A 19,293-nucleotide genomic window follows, 5' to 3' on the forward strand; every position below is an offset into this window, starting at 1 on the left:
CCACTTGACTTCCACTTCGGGCTTGCCGGCGCCAATATTTAATACAGACCACATACTAAACGATTTAAAAGTTTTATAGTTTGTGCTAAAAGCGTTTACCTATCGGTTCCATTATTAGTAAGAAGCATATTCTTAGTAAACACCATACAGATGAATTTTTACGATATGATACCGTTGGTGATACTACATGTAGTTTGCTTTGGTCTATATATGGTTGAAAAGCACTCGTTTGTAGAAGAGCGATTTATCTGAACAAAGTTTAACACCACCTTTTGTTTGCCAAACCATTTAGCCGTTTCATGTGTTAAGTACCATGTTTATCAACAACCCTGAATGTAATTGACGATTTTCGTCACTGTAGACATTCCAGTTGTATTCGCTCAGTGGAGTCATCCAACCTGCAGTGGCCAAATTACAGATTTCTTCAGTGAGTCGGACAGCTGCGCTAGAGACTTCACCCTGTCGGCGTCTAGACAAATGTCTTTAACTGGCCTGTTAATGTCATTATCACAGCCTGTAAGTAAGGACCCAGGCCAATGTGCTGAAGTGTTTGAATGACAATGTAATTAAGCGCTACACATCGGTTCCATTCCGTCGAGTTAAGAGTTCAACATAAACACCGGGAGCGTAACTTTTGAGTCTACCTGATGTAATGTACCAGACAGTCTGACTGGGCGTGTTACACGGAATACTTATGAGTGGTTAAGTGGCAGGAACAAACCTGTAGAATATACGGTTTATCGTTGACAGTTAAGAAGATAACTTGGAGTATCTTCTCGATGCACATATGATGGAAGTAGTGATTAACTGCAATAGCTTCCCATACACAAGCAAATAATGCCCCTGCTACGGATAAGAAAATATTTTTTCTTCCAAGCCATCAGAGCAAAATGTCGAAAATACTGTCTCGGGGTTTTATTCGCCACTCGGCGTTTTATTCCCGCTGTCCTCTGAATTTGTACGCTGAAACAAATAATAATCATAAGACACTGCTTGTGTTGCAGCATGCAGATGAAAAGTAAACTGTTTGCCTTTCAGTTTTTTCTCTATGTTTGAGACGATTTTAACATATGAAAAGTTTTCATTAAGAACAACATATAAACTTATAGATTTGAATAATTATTAAATTTACGCGCCTTGCATATTACTTGCTTCTTTTCGGCATCATGATTATTAAAAACTGTTGACTTCTCTTTACAGGAATTTCCTTCTTCATATACTCTTAATTCTTTAGTAGTTTGTGTTGAACGTTGTTTTGGAAATTGGTCTTGCGCCGACAATGTCCATTATGTTTGGCGTTGGCCATACCAATGGATGTTAAGACGCCTATTTTTGGTAAGTTCCAAAGACATATGAGAATATAAGGCGCAGTCAGTAAACGGCGTCTCTATATCCCAGACTAAACATCAAGCTCTACTGTTTTTGCCCCGTCTTATTAGAGAAACATCGCCCTCGTAGCTGTTTTGTATTACCACTGACTGATGGAAGGGCAGGTTTTTATTTTGTGATTGGGCGTCATGGAAAAACAAAGGCTGTTACAACCGTGCCTCTGCCCTGTAACTACTTACGGGCCATTCCTCAGCTCTGCTGTTTGTTGTGTGAGTAAGCAAGGAGTCAGGCATACATTCACACACCTGGCCCCTGGACGCCATTGATCGGCATCAAGCCACTCTATCATGTCAATCCGCTTACTCTGCTTCAACTATGCTCTCTACGTCTTGCACAGCAAAAAACACCTATGCACAAAGCCCCAGAAGCTATACTTACAACGATATTTTAATCAACGTGATATTTTAGACTTAACATTTATTTTGGTAATGAGGAATCAACATACATACAATCCTGAAAATTACGAATATAATCTGTTTTGTTACTATGAACTTCGGAAGCCGAATGTTAGACCTAAAATTGACAAAACTTTTAAATTTACCATTGATGGCAAAAACTCCTTGAAAAACAGTGTTCATAATGGCAGCTGATGTTTCCGTATTAGGACTGTCAACTTGGTGACGTCATCCCTGGATGGGTCTATACAAGTGTTAGTTCTATTTGTATTTCCGGTTAACTTGGTTCTGAACAAACACTGGTTGAAAATCCGATGAATCTGTGGAACGACAACTGGTCAGAGATCCGAGATTTGTTTAGGTAAATTAAGGTGGTTCGGGAGAAAATGAAAACAGGTGTACAGAACGTGTGCTGTCCCAGTAACAATGGTTGGATCACCCCCATGTGTTAACGCAGAAACGTTGGCAACGGGACAGGACATCCAAAACCATCTACCATATGAGGTAACCATTGTAACAAGGATTTAGATAGTTTCCATATTGGAATCTTGTGAGAATGTAACGGGTATGCTATCATATCGAATTAGTGTGAACACTTGTGGTAGGAAATACCGCGATAAAGCGCCATAGTTTGCTTATGTTCTGAAGGCCTGGCCATGACTAATAGAAAAGCAGTATACCCGGCGATACACATTTCCTATCGATGAATAAGAATATATGGAAACAAAGCAGCAAATGTCTGCAAACACATATCTAGGGACCATAGTGTCGCATATAAAGTTAAGTCAGCCAGAATTTCATTTCACGAGTCTGAGAAGTTAGAATGCTATCGGGCCAGTTAATCTCGCTGTGGACTAACACATGGTGAACTGTTTTCGGTTCCACCTGTGTTAAGGCGACACTACTCTTCCAACACGTGCTAGTCGTTTTCGTTGACACGCTAATTTTGAACAACAATTCACTATTTTGAAAAGGCAGTGTCCATGCTTTTACTTCTTGGTTTATACAACACGTTAAAAACCCCTGCTGGGCAGCTGAGGGCTTGTTTAGACGCATAGGGACAGCAATCTGGAGGCAATCACTCCCAAGCCAAAAAGGCTGAATGTACGTAAAGTGTCAAAGTTGGGAGGTTCCAGGCTGGTTTAGACTGACCAGATGGCCGAGGGCTGCCCACGGAATGCTGACAAATGTGGCAGAAACTCTGACAATGTTTGCAAAAATATCTCACTCTGTTGTAAACTATTGGTTACTGCAGTGTAGGATACAATCCATACAGTTGTAAAACCACAATTTATAGCTTATGTATAAATGAAAACGCAGTACACTTTGTCGGGATCCGGGAACAGTAGTGCCACTGTCACACCTGTAATGGTATCATATTGTTATTGTACAGTCATCTGCACCTGAACTATCACAAAGAGATAAAAAAACATTAGTTTGTATACAAATATTCATCATGCACATGTTTACATAAAACAAACTAAAAGTTTGAAACGCTATATTAATAAATCCTCTTGCCTTAAATATGGAATATTCACACTTTGCAATCTACGACTGTAGACAAAAATTTATTACGAAAATATGATCCACGATAACACATTTTTCTTTAATGAAAGAAATTATCATTTTGCAAAAGATTTTTACAGTTTTTACATACAAAAATTTCAAAGAAAAGAACTGTAACTTATTCAAGCACATCTCTGTTGTCCTTTTTTCAGTGTTGGCCCACATGACAGAATCCATGCTTTTAAGATGTGTGATATTAGCTATTAGAACGGCGCAAAACTTGTTGTCTCATCTTTCGGCAACAGGCAATTTAAGGCGCTTTTCGCCTGATATAAATTACCAGGGCTTTGAGTGATACTAAAGACGCAAGTCCATAGACTGAAGGGTACAACACGATTGACCTCGGTAAAAGAACAGTGACAGTTTTATAAGTCTCGTTGTTTAACCTTACATTCCCGCTGACAAAGACAGCACTTAAACTAGCTTTACCGTTTTGGCTTGGGCATATTTTCTGACGAGAATCTTGCTTGAGAAACGATAACAAGGCAGTCGGCATGTCTGCCTGCTCTGGTGCCAGGCCGATAACAGTGGAGGGAATGAGCTGGCCACTGACCCATTCTCCAACTGTTCTTCTCAGACTCAATCCGACAGGCCTGCCTATCGCTGATTACCGGACTGTTAAATGGCTGATCCGTCAGACCTTGTCAAAATGATGAAGTTTCTTCGGTGAAAAAGTCAGTATCTAACAAAGCATGTAGGTGAACCTAGCTTTGCACCAATAAAACAACTGGTTTTACTCTTGCTTCATTTGAAACAAGTCTGGCTGCTATCTCATCTTGCTGGGTCAACTGGATTGAACCTAAGAAAATCCTTCTTAATAAATGTAGCGTTATAAACAAGGAGGGCAATTTTATTTCGTTTTTAACCCGATCTTTGATGAGATTATATCCTTCAACTTTTCACAGCTTCGACAAGACAGGGTGATCAGGACGCGGAAAATATATAATGTAAACCTACTGTTTACTGTTTCTTTTGCATACAGTGACGTACATTCATGTTCGAAAAATGGTATGTTTCCACTACACTAAATATAAGCAATCCTTAAACTACAGTTCAGGATAAGCTGAAATTTGAACCAAACCAATCAATGAAGTGGATGTCAAACAAAATTACATCAACAGCGGTCGGTCGATTTGGTTTAAACTATGTATTAAAGTAATCCGAAGTTCTCAGCGAGACACTCCGTGAATACTTGTATATCTAGTACATTCACAAAAGACTCAGTCCTCCTTTAAGGTCGCGTAGCTGTCCCGAAACACGGCAAAAATCCAGATTACGAATATGTCACTCATTATATTACAGCGTTATCCAAGATTTTTTTGTTATGAATCTGTGTAGCCTATTGCGTCCCCGGCGTCATTTGAAGTCACCATAAGTAGCATATATGTATCTGTGCATTGTGTCCACGACGTCATTTGGGGGTCACCTTGAGTAGCATATATGTATCTCTGCACTGTCTCCACGGCGTCATTTGTAGTCACCTTGAGTAGCATATATGTATCTCTGCACTGTCTCCACGGCGTCATTTGGAGTCACCTTGAGTAGCATATATGTATCTGTGCACTGTGTCCACGGCGTCAATTGGAGTCATCTTGAGTAGCATATATGCATCTGTGCACTGTGTCCACGGCGTCATTTGGAGTCACCTTGAGTAGCATATATGTATCTGTGCACTGTGTCCACGGCGTCATTTGGAGTCACCTTGAGTAGCATATATGTATCTGTGCACTGTTTCCACGGCGTCAATTGGGGGTCACCTTGAGTAGCATATATGTATCTGAGTATTGTGTCCACGGCGTCATTTGTAATAACGCTGAGAGGTGAATGTTTCTATGTTATGTGCACAGCAAACTGAGAAGCTCTTGTCTAAAGCTTAGCAGTGTACCCTATCCCCGTCAGTCGTACGTAAAGCTGATGAGTCTGACATAAACCAGGCCCGTCCTACCCGTAACATACAGGTCAGTTGACGGACGTTACTTCTGATCACAGCCAATTACTGGTATATTTTAACCTTAGTGTGAAGACAAGTGAAGGGAACTTTATCAGGCGGTAGATTAAATAAAAGTGGTCATGTTGATCATGGAGTTCGTCAAACTTTGGCGAAGTGTACGCATGCCTACGCACTAGTTCTTGCCCTTTCAGTTGACACCATTGGCGCCAAAATCCACTGGACAGTTACCAAAGTTACTACAGATGCTTTAACACTCCCAGTTCAGAAATAACTGAGCCTGTACCTTTGGCAATACCCGCTCGAATCTAGCTCTGTCATAAAATCTACCCAGTACTTACATGGCGACTCACTTGTATCCTGATCGCCCAAGCCCTGCCAAGTATCTTCCACCCGCGCAACTACTCTGGCCGAAGGGAGTACAGTGAAAAACTAATGAAATCAAAGAGTAGGGTGAAAGATATTATTCCAAGACATACATCTACGTCTTAGCTGAATATATCCGAGAGAGTCGATGCCAGTTAAATTTTATCTGAATAATGATGCATATATTACTAACTCAAGTTGACCGATGCACTGTACTGATTATCAAGAGAAGTAACGGTCATATAGACGGGGAAAATATACCAATATACATTATGATAACTGCAACCACTGGGAGAACATTCAGTTATAGAGATTCTGTTATTCTTGTACGACATATCTGAGCTGGTTTTGCACACAGCTGAAGGAGTCGTTTTTCTGAAGACATAACTGGTGTCTACTCTAATACGTGAGAAGAAAGGCACACCTTATCTTTCTAAAAGTAGCAGATTACTGTGTTTGTTTTTGAAAATCCTCTGTAAACAAGAAATGTACCTCTGGGAGGTATTAAGAAAATTAGGGAAGCGTATGTTTATGACAAGAAGACAACCTAATCACATGCCTGAGGTGTAATTAAGTTCAGTTCGTCCGCCTAAGAAGTTGCCAGTAAGAGTTTAAATTAAGACGGTGTTAGCTTTCACGGTCTGATCATCTCGGACAGTTAGTTAGCCGAGGCTCGTCGCCTGTTGATGCCGATCAGAATTTGGACATCACAGAGAAACTATCTTGACATCCAAAGTGTCCGGTGATGCTTATAAAAACAAGTTCATGTTACACTTTTTGGTTGGGTTAGATTTGTTTGAGGGTAAGTTTTGTGGGAGTGTACCGGGTCAAGTGTGGGGGTCCGTGCAGTGTTGCAAGCTCGTCGTCAATCATACAGCCATAAAGCAGGCCTCATCACGCACCACCCTTCACAATTTTCCTTTACACTCAAATTGTTTTTATGAGCACGGAGTCAAGTGACCACTGTGAGTGTGGACGTGAAATCGATTGGGGGTGACCCCTGCCAGCGTTCTCTCCCTACAACCATTTGGCCATGGACGCAAAATGTGAGCGTATAGTCGGTATTGTATTACCGGTGACTTGGGTAATTTACAAGGGTTTGAGTGATGCGGAACAACTGCCATAACAAAGTCGCCTGACTGCTGAGAAGGCGCAGAACCCGGGGCCGGGCCTGATTCTTGTGATAACGGACACACTCGGGCCGGACATATGATCGAACTAACACACACTCTTATCTTAACACATTTCAAAAACTCTAAACGACATCTCTTTTAACGTGGCCATCCAAAAATATTGTTGTTGGTGTTTTTGGTCGTAATAAAGATGTCAATATCACAGCTTCCAACACGCACGTTCACACCTATGAGACTTGTTTTGGTCACACACTGATCAGTCCTGGCTGATCAAATAACGTTTATATTACGGCGAATAATACATATTTTTAAGCGCTTTATGACACAAGCTTATACAGCATTTTTTTTATTTCCCCGAGGAAACGCTCCATAAGACATTAAGACATAACAGAATGACTACTTTCCAGGTGATACGAAAATTGTGGGGAGTATGTTGTAAAACCACGGAATACATTTCAAAATAACAATGCTACATATATTTCTAAAAACAAATGTATGTAAGTGAGTATGTAAGTGTATGTAAGTATTTTGAGTTATTGTTGCACACAGTTTTAGTTGCACTGAATAATGTGTTGGTAAGAAATGCGAATCGTGTGGGCCCTATAGAGCAGAATTAACCTAACTGTAAGCACATTTCGTGAGCCACATGGAGACGAATGTGTTTGCTGTTTTGCGAACAGGTCGAGAGAAAAACATGGCTCTATTTGATATATCGATATGACACATGAGTCTTGTGGTCTGGACTGTAAACAACGACTCCACACATATGTATTAGCAGTCCACAGTGAGGTGTGCTTTGTATAGACATAAGTGATTTTAGTTATCTTGAAACCTGAGGTTGGTCGACCTGTGGGCAGCGGGGGGCAGTTAGGCTGTTAGCTCAGAGGTAAGTCACATGAACGCCGTGTGGTTGGACACCTGGTCAGCGTGGCTGCCTCTGCGCATACCCTGTGACCGCAAACAACCACTGATTATTTTTACCTGCTCACCTAACGGTCGCCCAGGGAAAGACAATATATATGTGTGTTCGGATGTGTGTACATATCGTAGATCTTATTCTGTCAGACCTTGAGAGAACCACAATAAACAATATCACTAGCCATAAATATTTAACACTGACATAAGCTCTTAAAATACATAGGGATAAAATCTCACACAACTGAAAGGTGATGGCTTATCACACTAGTTCCGTGAGAATTTAATGTGAAAGACAACACCTGACTAATTTTTATGTCCACTGAAAGACTACCACTCAAAGTATCTTAAACCGGCATTCAATCACTTTCTGGATTTTTTTTTCAAACCTGTGAAAGTTTAGTGAAACTTCATCTTGACACAGCTTCAGCACGTCTCCATTATCGAGGGCGCAGGGACGTAACGTTTATTCTAGCTCTCGAACGTCGAAGGTATTTTCCGAATAATAGTCTAAGCAGTAGCCTATGACGGATAAAAGTTGTGGACTCCGGCGATGAAGGCCCTAGTGATAAACATAGTTTTCTCGGAAACTGGACATGAACCTGTGCCTAAACACGGCGTGTCAATAATTTTACTAGATTTTATAAAAGAAAACAGAAAAAATACATCCCTTGTGCGCGAAAATGTAAAAGGGGCAAAATTTAAATTCTACTGTTGTAATAAATTCAGAGAAAAAAAATTACACCATAAGATTTTTAATTAATTTTAAGTGTTGTTCGGTGAGATGCCGTCCTCTCGTTGCCATAAACACTCGGCATCCATAATGAATTTTGCACTGACTTTGATATTTGTTATTTAGAAACTGCTGACTAAACACTAAAATGAACGACAAAAAATGTATTTGGGGCGATGAAGGCGGTTTGGACAGAGATATCCATGGTGATACCATCGTTGAATATTACACTGCTTGTAAATTAACTGATTTTACATCCGTGGTGGTCCGTAAGTGATACAGACCTGCCCCACAACTCTTTGTGAAATAGCCCTTCGACTACACGTAACTAAATTGTTGTAAATGATCTCAAATGATGTCTTCTGCAGTAGTTCTGTGCTATCAAATGTCACTTCTTGGAGTGAATGGGTAAAGGTTACGTCACAGCTAGGCCGCTCAACCTGATAGCAACGTGTTTGAATTCTCAACATGGCTGCCTCGACTCACACCAGCCATTTGTGCAGTATTGTCATTTTGTTCTTCATGTTATTCAGTGAAATGTCATTAAAATCATAAAGTGTGATACTTTTTAGAAGGCTTGAGTATCCTACTTTCGATTGAAATATGTTTTAGCCAGGTGTTGTCTTGTCCTTTAAATCATAACGGCTAACTGTCACTATTGTAAGGACTTCAGCTTTAATTTGCAAGGCTGCTATGTTGAAAACGGGCGAGACGCACGCTTTAATGTGGGCCTATAATTGTCAGGTCGTGGAGCTCTATTTATCACGGAGACAGAACAGCATCTAATAAGCGTGACAAGCACACGTGTGCGAAATTGACGGCCCGCTCTGCAAGATTTTTACTTTCACCCTCATGGACACGATTGTCTCTATATTTATATCCAAAGTTAGATTCAACCGGAAATGATTGGTTCGTGTCTGCCGGAGTTAACCGAGGCTGAAACTGACACGTCCACTTTGGGTAAGCATATTGGTCGATGTCATAGAGGAGGGTTTTTTTTCTCACGGTTGTTGTCGTGATAAACTTGTTCTGGGAAAATTAAATGCCACCTGGGCTGACCAGTAGCATTGTGTGGCGCCCGTATAGCTAGAACCAACATTGACCTCCTCCGTGAAGCGGCTGCGGAAATTGCGAATCGTTATTGTGTTACGAGGCGACAATGCAAATTTAATTAGAGTTGGATCAGCTGTAAATATCCGGTCGTGTAACGAAGAAATGCCGTCAACTAGACACAAAATGTCAAATCTTGTAAAATCAAACTGTTTGCTTGCGTGGTGCAAACACAGAGACCCCTGCTGAAACCTGTGTTTTAACGTTGATAATTTCCTATTTAGGACTTATGGCGAACTATCGACCAGTATTTATGGATCAAACATTTGCACGTATATACATGGCTGTATAACGGAATTGCCGAAAGACATTCTAACGACCAGATTAACAGCAGGGTTTTAAAGCAAAGTATGAGTATCTAACTCGGAAATCCACAACAGTGAGTCTGAAATGGGATTTGGATTTATTGTCCCCAACATTCTTCGAAGTATATGTATACTACAATAACAATCTCACATATGGATATCGATAGGTTAGCTGCAGCTGTTCGGGTCTTATGTCCGTCGAGAGTATTAAGAATTCTACAATCTACTGTCACTTGTAGATAAGACATCTATCCCATGCATCGAAAGGGTCTTTTCGTTTCCCTTCAGTAAATCGAATTTTAACTTTTCCAGCCGAAAGAAACTGAATCTTATAACTTATTTGAGTTAATTAAGATTTTTAGCTGAGAGAAACGGATTAAAATTGTCATTCTACAATGCAAATCATTTTTCTTAACGTTTCTAGTATGTCTTAAAAACCTCTATCAAAGGCCTTGAAAATCGCATTTGAAAACCTTTGTCAGAGGTTGGTATACTCAAAGCCATAATAAATGTTGCTTTTACAAAAGTAGGGATTTTTAGTTTAAACAGAGAATTACAAGACCATTGTGAAGATAAAAACCGGTTTGTGACAGCTCTACCCAACTAAGACACATTGATCACAGGAAGTGAATTCCAGTCACAGTCTACGTTCGCCAGGATATGTGTGCTAAATCACTGACCGAACTGAGAAGCTTGACACTTAGCTCTATGGTACCGGGACTTAGGTGGAACAACATCAGTGGATAATCCGTCGCCTTCACGGGCCTGTGTTGAATCTAGGCGTCTAAACAGATATTCGCATAACAGCCTTCAACCACTGAATGTCCCTGGTTAGTTATCGCAGCAAAATTTCCAAAACAGCATATAAAACGAGCCAGAAAGCATATGTAGTAATAAATTAGAACGAATGGTTAATGCCAACAGATATAATCAGTAATTCCCAACTATGACGGAAAGACGCATGCAAGAAGTCCAAGAAATTGCACGGTGGCAATTATAAGTGAAGGACGGATTGCTGACGAGAAACTGGTTTAAGTAATCTATCACAGAGTGTAGGGATTTTGCATACATGTATTTTGACAGAGCGATGTATGTATGAATGTTATGCTTTTGTTGAGAAAAAGTACGTGTTCTGAGAGGCTTTCGTACGCAGCAAAAGTCTTATAGTTATTTATATTGCATGTGACCATCGTACGTACTGATACTTCCAAAAAAAAATCCTTAGGTCATATAGTTTGTGCATGGAAACGAATTCGAATTCTGGCTCACAGAGCCTCTGATGAACACTGATGTCTTGCATGTTTGCATGATATTGTTTGTCATTATATTAAAATTCATAATGATACTTTTAAGCAACGGAAATGCTTCAGACACGCCTCATTTGTTTTGATTTACAGCTATAGCCCGTCAGGAAAGTGTCTCAAATATTTATATATGCTTTTAACACATGTATAATTCACGAAAGGTGCACGGAGAGCACAAGAGGACGTTCGGAATTTTCGAACAATGTGTAGCACGTATTCGTCGCTGTGTGTTGACAAGTTGCATATCTACATTATATGTCGACTTGTTTTTTCGGCCAAAGGCTTTCTGTCGGAGAACGCAAAAGTTATTTTATATCTTACAACAGAGAACATGTCAAACATCAGATCCTTTCTGTCGAATCCTCGATCAAACCGCGTCATTGGGTTAGGTTGCCCTGTCAACTGTCTCACTCCGCGCGCAAATCGATGGTGTCGGCGGCGCTTCCCTGGGACAAGTGAATTACATCGATAACCTAATCTTCAGAGAATTCCATGCCGGATTCCCATATGTTTACATGACATGAAAGAAAAATAAAAGCAAATTTTTTTTAGATGTATCTGGCACACGACTCGGCCTTTGTGACACCTGGTCTTGGCCAAGGTGTCGGATTATCTGGAAGGCTGTGTTCGGCATACACAGGTAATACTTAACCAGATATTCCTTCTCCATGTCTATATACACATGTACAAGTATATACCGGTATAAGAAAGCCTTGAAGCTATATTCAGCCATGCGTTACAGACCAGTTTACACTTCACTTCTTAAATTCGTATATGTATCATTTGTTTATATACATCCATGTGTTTACTTATCGGATTGATGTGCTTGACTGCCTTAGTTATATACAGATATTTGCCAGATATTCCAAACAAAAACCTTGACGTGAAGCATTAAACCCAGTGAAAACTGAACAAACTACTTCGTTGGCAAAGGGGGTCACGCAGTGATTTTGAATGTTAAGTTAGGACAACTTGATTCAGTGGTTTAACAGCTATATTACCCTTTTCAACTTCACCGCAGCGGTTATGTAACGTATCAGGAAGTGTGTTAATGATTCCGCGGAACGTGACGTCCAGCTATGTCTGAACGCAAATGTTAACTCATACTTCCTGGCTCATTTTCTCCACAAAGAGCCCAATATGACGAAAATATCTAAAGGTTTCAGAAAGATTTCATTTTCCATATCCATGTTTGAATAGGCACTGGCCTAAAGCCAGAGAGGATGCTCGGCTTCTCTGTTGCGTCCGTCCTGGACGGTTGGAGGTGTTTTGTGGAGGATTTGATACCATTTGCTCAGAGGTTAGGCTTGTCGATTTATTCTGGACGGGAGAAATTTCAGGGGAACTGGCTGTTTGGATGCAACAAATAGAGTAATACCCAGAGGAGTGAATGGAAAGGCTTAAATTGGATCAGCTACTTTGCTCAACGTGATGACTGAAGGTTTGCGGAGAGTCCTTTAGAGTCAGGTGCCACGGGTTGTTCCCTGAACTGGTTACGGTGAGAAGACGCGGTGGTAGCCTCACCACTTCTAGCATCACGCCTCTTAAAACAGGCGATCACTGTCCGAGGGAGCTGCTGAGGTCGGCGATTCGCACGAGTTGTTTAACTTCCATAACGAAATAGCATTCTCCACGTATGGCCATCCTAACTGACCACAAGCGATGACCGCCCTGCACAACCCTCTTTGTTGTACGATTCATGACACAAGCCTTGTCCACTTCGGAGGGAAGGCGTTTGCCGTTGACCTTTGACATAAAATGTTTGTATCTTGCCCCATGTTCGGAAGACAAACGGTTTGGTATTCCGCGTGGGCCGCTTGTTTCATTTTGACCTCTTTTTGGAACAGCTAAAAAAAATTCATGATACATGAGAGAGAATTATGTGTTTTATAACTGACGTTATATCATTGGCGGTACATAAAAGTGCGATGCTGTAATTAACATTTATACAGTTGCGCAGTACAGTAGCCGTAATACAACTTTTTCCATACACGAACCACCTGGTCAGCAACCACCCGCCTGATGACATGATAACTAAGTGTGTTATACCATGCTAGCGGTGCATGTTCTGTATATAGTCTATAATCGACGTGACCCGAGTTATACACATGTACTGTATAAAGGTCTTCAATCTATAGATATTCTTAACATTTGCATTAGAAGTATCTGCGTTGCCGATAAAAGAATTCAAAATGCACGAACCTGAAATATATTCCTGTTTATGATCGAAATAATTGCTAATATTAAATGCCAATGATTATATGAGAAAATAACGCGTTTTATACAAATTATAATTGTAAATGATGAAGAAAAAAGGCAATGCAATAAGTTCAGTTGTGTCAAGTCTCAGTGATTAAGTACACCAGCTTCGCTCAAGCAAGCAAATGTATATGTAAGTGTGTATATCTATCGTTGTGCGCGGAATGTTAAAGGGATTCCTTGCTCCGATGAAAAAGTGACCTTATTCATACGTCTGACACAAGTCGAAAATAGCTTGGGTCTCTTCAGTATTCGACAATCAATTTTATCTTCGAACATCAGCATCTGTGTAGAAAAGTGATATAAAACCCCTGATAACATTCTGCGTGACGTAATATTATCATAGAACAAGGCATTCACCTGTCGACCGATTCGCTTCACTGACAACACAATATACCTGTTGCTGTTTGGTGGCTTTTCAGGCATAACTGCCCATGGCTATAATTGGTAGGTGATTTAGCTCGATTATCAGATGAAGTAAATTTACACTGTTATCTAAAGAGAAGCGCGAGCGACAAGGGTTTGCTTGTTTCTCAGGAACACAGGCGTACGGCAGGGAAGCCAATGTCGCCACAACTCTTTTCAACTGCCACATTATATACTTACATACAATGTAGTTACGTGCTGTGCTTAGCTTTCCCAGGACTTTTGCGGACATATATTTATTGTGCTTAAGTAAATCCAACGGGATACTATACATATGAAAATAAAGGTGTCGCTGGGTTTTATTCAGCCAAGTAGGCCCACTCTCTCTCGTCTTCAGCTACATGGAATTCTTCCAGTTTGCACCCTAGCGGTAATATTTTACAGGCAGATTTCATCTTATCCATTCAATCATTTTTCTTTTCATTACAAGTTTTGGTGTAATTTAACATCTCTGGCATTTGTTCTATACGATACGATTTTTTTTAAAGTGAAAGATAAAGTACAAACACTCAGAAAACTATCTGTGATACCTTCAATTATTTATTTTTTTTTTCAATATTTCTTACAGATCATCAGATGCAGCAATATATTTAAATTCTAGGGTGGGTTAAACAGCATATCGGTAGTGTTCGGCGATGATCATGTCGCGCGATATCCTTTTTTTTGCATGTGTTTAGTCAACTCTCATTATATTCAGTTTTTATAGTTTTATATATCTATACTCGTACTAAGTACAGAACTTTTTTAGCACAGTAATAGGCAAATTTTTTTCATTTATATGATTGTTCAACACAATACAACACAACACCGGTACTCAATTAGACAATGATTGCCAGTTTTTATGAGACGAGGGAATGGGAGTGCTCAGAAGAAACTGGGTCCACCTTTATGGCAAGTCACTGACGAACTTTTCCCCATCTTTCATAGATTTAGGCGCCATATCATGGCAAGGAGTCCTCGGCGGATGTACTACTGCGCTAACGTGGTCGACATATTCTCTCCTCGTGCAGAGTCCTGTGACCTTCCGTCTACCACCTCTCCTGAAATCTGATATTGACGACAGATTAACGTAAGCCATAATGATGAACCAAAACGAGGGTGTCATCGTAAGCGGTAACATGTTGTTGTTGAAAAGTTGTTGTGACTAAACGAAGCGGGAAGGTAAATAATGGCCACATTTCATAATATTCGTTGATGGAGATTTGGTTTTAAGAATGGAGAATATTTATGGTTCACAGGTGGGCTATCGGTGACGCCAGATATGGCTGAAATAGTTTTCATTTCGTTGGAAATACGAGACTCGGTAGTCAACACCATATCTCTGTAAAAGTTATGTGAATATTAATGAAGACACATGACCACCTCGACCGATGGAATCTCTATTCTTTTTGTCAAGGCATTTTGCTTCGTTGACTAACACGGATTATATCACTTTTTCGCTCGTATCAGAAAACCAGCTGTCTTTCAACAGATAACTGGAATGATCTGTCGTGAAGAGACTAATTACGAACAATGAGAGCGGGGAATCTAATTCTGTCTGGGATTGAACCGCCACCTTTTGTGCCTCGTGCTCAGCATTCGCGCGCCTTATTCACTCAGCCATGTACACAAGCAATGTATATATAGAAGAATGTGTTTGTATGCCTAACATAAAATGCTTTCACGAAGTCACGGGATAGTTCGGTCTTTCTTTGGATGTAAGTGTCCAGCTGGTCAGAATGAAATGATCATATAGATAACAAGCGAACACCCGCGGACAAAATGTGTGCAGGACTGGAATAAAGAGAAAATGATCACAGAGTCGCGTTTACTTCATCGGTGCCTGTATACAACTAAATCCACCGTGAAGGGAATGTAGAAAACATAGATCAAGTTAAAAGGCAAAAAGTTTAATATAGAAACCATGACTGTGAGTTCCTTTCTTCTGTGCTCATTCAACATTTCTCAGCCACACCTGGGGAGAATTATCCACCATTGTTATGAGTGCTGACATCATAGGGGTGGCCAAATCACCACCAGTTGTGTCACAGGCGGGGGTGTCGGGGATGATACCCCTAGCTCTCTCTGTATACGTAACACCACCGTCTCTATCTCAGATCACCAGCAGGTTCGGAAACAAAGAATTATTTTGGTAGCCCCATGAATCTATACAGCCGTATACAAGGCCGAGAGAAAACTAAACATTTGTACTTGGCCGATTGTCTTTCGTGCTATGACAACTGCAAACATTCCTCCCCCACCACACGTGCCGGGTAGCAGAGCCTAGAGATGAACATCACGGGGAGATAAGCCAGCGATCTGTTCGGCAGACCCCAGAGTGAATATCTTCACACCCCTCCAATCAATGTCAAACACAGCACACCAGCATACACTCCTCAACAGCCATATTTGCCCACACCTGTGAGTTGACGAACATCCAACGGCGGGAAGTGACAATAACTTAACTTTTAAATCACTTTGAAAAAGATAGTGCAAAGAATATGTACCCCACGTCACATGTCAGAAGAAACCTTCGGTTCTGTCCCTGTTTATGAAATTGCATAAAAAAACAATCTAAATAATTCGTGTTTTTGTAACTCAACATAACAGCTTTTATGAAACATTAAAAAGATGTAAAACAAACCACCAAAATAGATATCTAATATATTTGTATACTCAGTATATATGCACAAGCCAGTGTAAACTTACCAACTCTCACGAAATATAATACAATGAGGTGAATTGTTCAAAAAGGGAAATTTGTGCTCATATACAGGCTTTTTCCATGTGTCGAAAAAAGGGAATTAAACTAAGCCACATGTATGTTATACGTCCGACAGTGAGTATGCGCAAAACGATGCATGGCGACACGGAAGTTTTAAAAGGGATTTGAATTCGGGTTTTATGTATCAATTGTCAGACATGTCACTGTTAAGTGGAGTTGAAATCCGGTTTGATTACCATGCAGAGGCACAAATATAGGCTTACATGTGCCTATCGGGCCACATTAACACCCGTTCAGTTTACAGCCCATATATCCCGTGTCAGGACATAATCTCCAGGGACCTGATTACGACGTGAATAAAACTTACGGGTGTCAAACACTTGTCAACTTCAAGTAGTCGACTAGACTAGATTTCCAGTCAATCCTAGCTATTAGCATATACCAATCCCACTCGGTATTGTATTTCTAGACAGTAAATAACGAAATATCACGTCTGCACTGTTTAGTGCTGAAAAATTGGACATATTAATGCAATACTATTTACTTGATGGGTGCATGTTGAACGCCGCAATCCTAGACGTATATGTTGACAGCGTTTGCACAGAAAAAACTGAGCATTACCAACTGCTTTACCAATGATAGAGTGTATGGAAATTAAGAATATGTGGGGATTTTTTGCATGGTGAACCGTTCCATTAAGGTGCACTATTGGCTTTTCTCGGGCAGACCGATCACGTGAATCGCAAATTCAAGTTTACAGTGATGCTCCAATGTTTAAAATCTCGCGTGATAATGCATGAAAAGTGGATAGTGCACTAGCTCAACTGTTCGTGGAGTCAAACTGTTGACGATTTTATTTTGGCGTTCCGATGCATGTATAGTTCGCTCTCATAAAATTTTTTTTTTTTGCATTGCAGAACAGACGAAACACAATACTAAAAATTCCTTAGTTGTATTTAATTCTGAGACGAACATCGGCAATAAACCAATGGAAAGTAATGTGGTGATTTACTGTGTGGAATATGCATCAACAACCAAAACACTGAGATTCGATGATCTGCGTGAATGCCGCAGTGATCTTTGCATCATCCAGTGTTTGCAATAAACTTATATTAAGATGTCTTAGAGCTGGTCAGTGACATTACACTGCATGCTGAACGTGGTTGTGTCCAGTTCCGTGCTGCAGATCAGTATAGAAGCTCAACGTTATGCATGTGTCAGTCGATTATACCTTATCATCCGATCAGGTAACTATTCCATATCTGCATGGTATGTTCGGCGATCTGAAAAAAAAAACAACTTATATTCATGCTCGTTCATAAATTTCTACGACGTACGATTTCATTTGTCAGCTATTATAGCATTACGTATGATAGTGATCAAGAAAATTACATGCTATTTGACTGCAAATACGGTGACGAATAGCTTACTTGTGAATGCCATCCTCACCACGCATGGTTCTGACTTACATGGTCATTAACTGAAGATTTGTTTGCATTAACAATAAACAATTTTTTCTTCTAAAACCTGGTTTGAATGCGTATAAGCAATTCCGACCCATTCAAGCTTGGGCTATTTTTTTGTTTTTCAACTGTTTCTTCCACCCTACTTCTCTCGTAGTCTTGGTGACAATCATCGGTCGACAACTGCCGTATATATATATGACGGCCGTGCAATATAGGTAGTCATCATATGCACTCCATGTAGATCCCTTTCCTACAACCAGTATCATACAGGCCTACATACTGAGCATATACCCTACATGCGGGGTGAAAATGTGTCAAAGGTTTACTAGTCTACACCGGTTTCCTTCACCCACCAAACTGATCGTCCTTGTACCTGTAAAATATTCTTAAACGACAATGAAATACAAGCAAAATATCATTTCGAATATAGACAACACATCTGAGGATGCGTTTAAAACCCATCCATCTCTTAAAAGGCAAAGCCAGTATATTAGACTGTAGCTTTTACCTGAAGCGTGAATGTAAACGCGTTTCTGTTAATCTTTCGTATGGCAAAGAACAATGAATTCGCCACCAGCATGAATTTGTTTTTAAGTCTATCGACAGATCGGTATCTACATATTTATGAAGCTTTATAGCAGCATTGTTTGATGATTTGATGGGTTGCAGGAAAACAGAAACAGAATCCATGCATAAGAAGTGTACAGACACACTTTCCCAATATATATAGGCTGGAGATCTACGTGATCGATGATTATACATGCTATGTGATAGTAGTCAAATGATGGACGTGAAAGCGGGCCAATTCAAGAGTTATGCCCCATTAGTTTATACTTAGTTTATAACAATTAGAATGTATAGGCCTTTATACAGGTTCTTGCTCAGTCTTAAACGTCAGCTTTCTACCAAAAAAATTCAATACTCCACAGCAGTTTTGTGCCTATTACAATACGTAACTTTTCAGTTGGGTGTTAGAACACTGAGTGTTGTGAGCAATCATGTGGTCGATTCAGCCATTCTCACAGAGGTGTGTCAAGTGTCAGAAACAGTTCACTAAAAATTATGTGTTTGTTTACAAATGCCATTTTCAGTTTGTTCGGTTTGAAAAGTTGTTTTAATATACAAAACTGTTTGTACAGCGTTGATTTTTATGGTTTTATGTGCACAGCTAGTGAATGGTGCCTTTCCACGCAGAGCTAATCACCCTGTTTTGACTATGGACTGGTCTGGTCGGGACCACCTCGCGTGTCACCAGTGCTGGGGGACCGATGAGG

The sequence above is a fragment of the Liolophura sinensis genome, chromosome 1, assembly GCF_032854445.1.
Source record: "Liolophura sinensis isolate JHLJ2023 chromosome 1, CUHK_Ljap_v2, whole genome shotgun sequence".
NCBI lineage: Eukaryota > Metazoa > Mollusca > Polyplacophora > Chitonida > Chitonidae > Liolophura > Liolophura sinensis.